Source organism: Cibotium barometz, chromosome 39 (genome assembly GCF_041138505.1).
Source record: "Cibotium barometz isolate CiBa-2024 chromosome 39, ASM4113850v1, whole genome shotgun sequence".
NCBI classification, from domain to species: Eukaryota; Viridiplantae; Streptophyta; class Polypodiopsida; order Cyatheales; family Cibotiaceae; genus Cibotium; species Cibotium barometz.
In genome coordinates, this window is record NC_141084.1 from 11121972 (window position 1) to 11123871 (window position 1900).

Genomic DNA, 1900 nt, shown 5'->3' on the forward strand with positions numbered 1-1900 from the left:
TTTAGAAAAAATTGCAAGCATGTGTATATCAAAACAAAGAATGTTCTAAACGATTATTCATTATGACAAGAATGAGTCTACTATCAGCGTATTAAACTTAACCAAAAACATTCTACTGCAAAAGTAAAACATTTAATTAGCTAAAAATAGAACAAAAAATTAACAAAAAGAGAGAATCTTACATTACCTTAACTCCTAAAATTAACAAAAAAGAGAGAATCTTACATTACCTTAACTCCTAAACTAGGCAACTAAAACACTTTAAAGACAAACTCTTGTACGAAAAAGCTCAACAGTGTAGCAAGATAGGCCAATTATACCTGTTTTCCATCATGCAACGCTCTGAGGCATGTATTCAAATTGGCGAGTGTATGCCATCCGCATGAGACACCATCTTTTTGTTGTGGCACTTTTACGTTTCTCCACTTAGAGGGCACATTTTTCAAAGAGCAGTGGTCAGTCGAACTGAATATCATCAAAATCAATCTGCCATTACAAAAAACATTTTATTCCCGAAACAATTGTTGCTAAATAGAGGGTAAATCATGATAAAACAAACTAACTCCTTAAGGCTTTTATTTCTTGTGTGCATTGAAGTAGAATCCAAGTGATAGACACATATTTTCTTTGACAGCAAGCCAGTCACCAGCACTAAGCTGAAATGTTTCCTGTATGTTTATGACTCGCAACATTAAATGCATTTGTATATTCTACATCTGCACTTTCAATAGAAGTAAATGGTCATACTCATAGAGAACAGGCACTAAAAATATATCGACGATATCCCAATTCCTATTGTAAATCAACGTATTCAAAACTTTTGATTTTCTGAATCTGTCCGCAGACAAGCCCCAAATGTACAGGCTGCCATAGGAAATGCTATTTGCAAAAGCTTTGTCATACTCTAGTAAACTGAATCTGCAACCATTCAACACATGAAGAAGTTAGGAAAACCGTCACACCCATTCCACACACAAGTTCACAAGTACTTACTCCAAACCTAGCTGAAACACCCCCCAGGACATTTCCTGTTCAATGTCCACAAGGGACCAATCCACGTTTCTGTGCAACTCCAACTTCTGTTCATGGAACCCCTTGATAAATTTTTTCCATGGTTTACAGTCTAAAAACCTACAATTCCCAATCTCACAATGTTATTTAGCTTTTTGGAATTCATTAAGTGTAGCATACATATAAATACATAACATACATACCGGTTACAAATCTCACAGTTTCGCTCTTCCAAAGCGAGCCGCTCCTTATCCACCACTAGAGGAGGGCGTCCTCTCTTTCTCTTTCTAGTCTATGCTCATAAAAAAAGATGTTAGCTCCTCAAAAGAGGTTACAATCCCTACATGCAACATTGTTTTTGTGAACTTACCATAGGGTTCTCATTCTTAGGAATCTCCTCGTGGTCATCATCATGGTCATCGTCATCATCATGGTCACTATCATCGCTGTGCCGGTGGTCATCCTGGTGGTCATCCCGGTGGTCGTCCTGGTCCTCTCTCTCTCTCTCTCTCTCTCTCTCTCTCTCTCTCTCTCTCTCTCTCTCTCTCTCTCTCTCTCTCTCTCTCTCTCTCTCTCTCTCTCTCTCTCTCGTCTCAGCACTACAATTCACCCAGCTTAAACATAGGCTCAATTACCAACCTGGTGGTCATCGCCATGCCAGTAGTCGTCCTGGTGGTCGTCCTAGTGGTCATCGCCGTGCTGGTGGTCATCCTGATAGTCGTCCTGGTGGTCATCTTGGTGGTCATCATGGTGGTCATCATGGTGGTCATCATGGTCACTATCATCGCCGTGCCGGTGGTCATCCTGGTGGTCATCTTGGTGGTCATCCCGGTGGTCATCCCGGTGGTCATCCTAGTGCTGGTGGTCATCCCGGTGGTCATCCTGGTGG

At 40.9% G+C, this 1900-nt stretch overlaps 1 long non-coding RNA gene across 1 annotated transcript; it reads right to left on the minus strand.

Annotated features, from left to right (window-relative positions):
* Positions 1 to 306: 306 nt before the first annotated feature.
* LOC147615718 (uncharacterized) lies at positions 307 to 1424 on the minus strand. Its single transcript, XR_015262577.1, has 3 exons — positions 1215 to 1424; positions 564 to 1131; positions 307 to 486 (listed from the first exon to the last, which is right to left on the minus strand). It is a non-coding gene; the product is annotated as an uncharacterized LOC147615718 (long non-coding RNA).
* Positions 1425 to 1900: the final 476 nt, after the last annotated feature.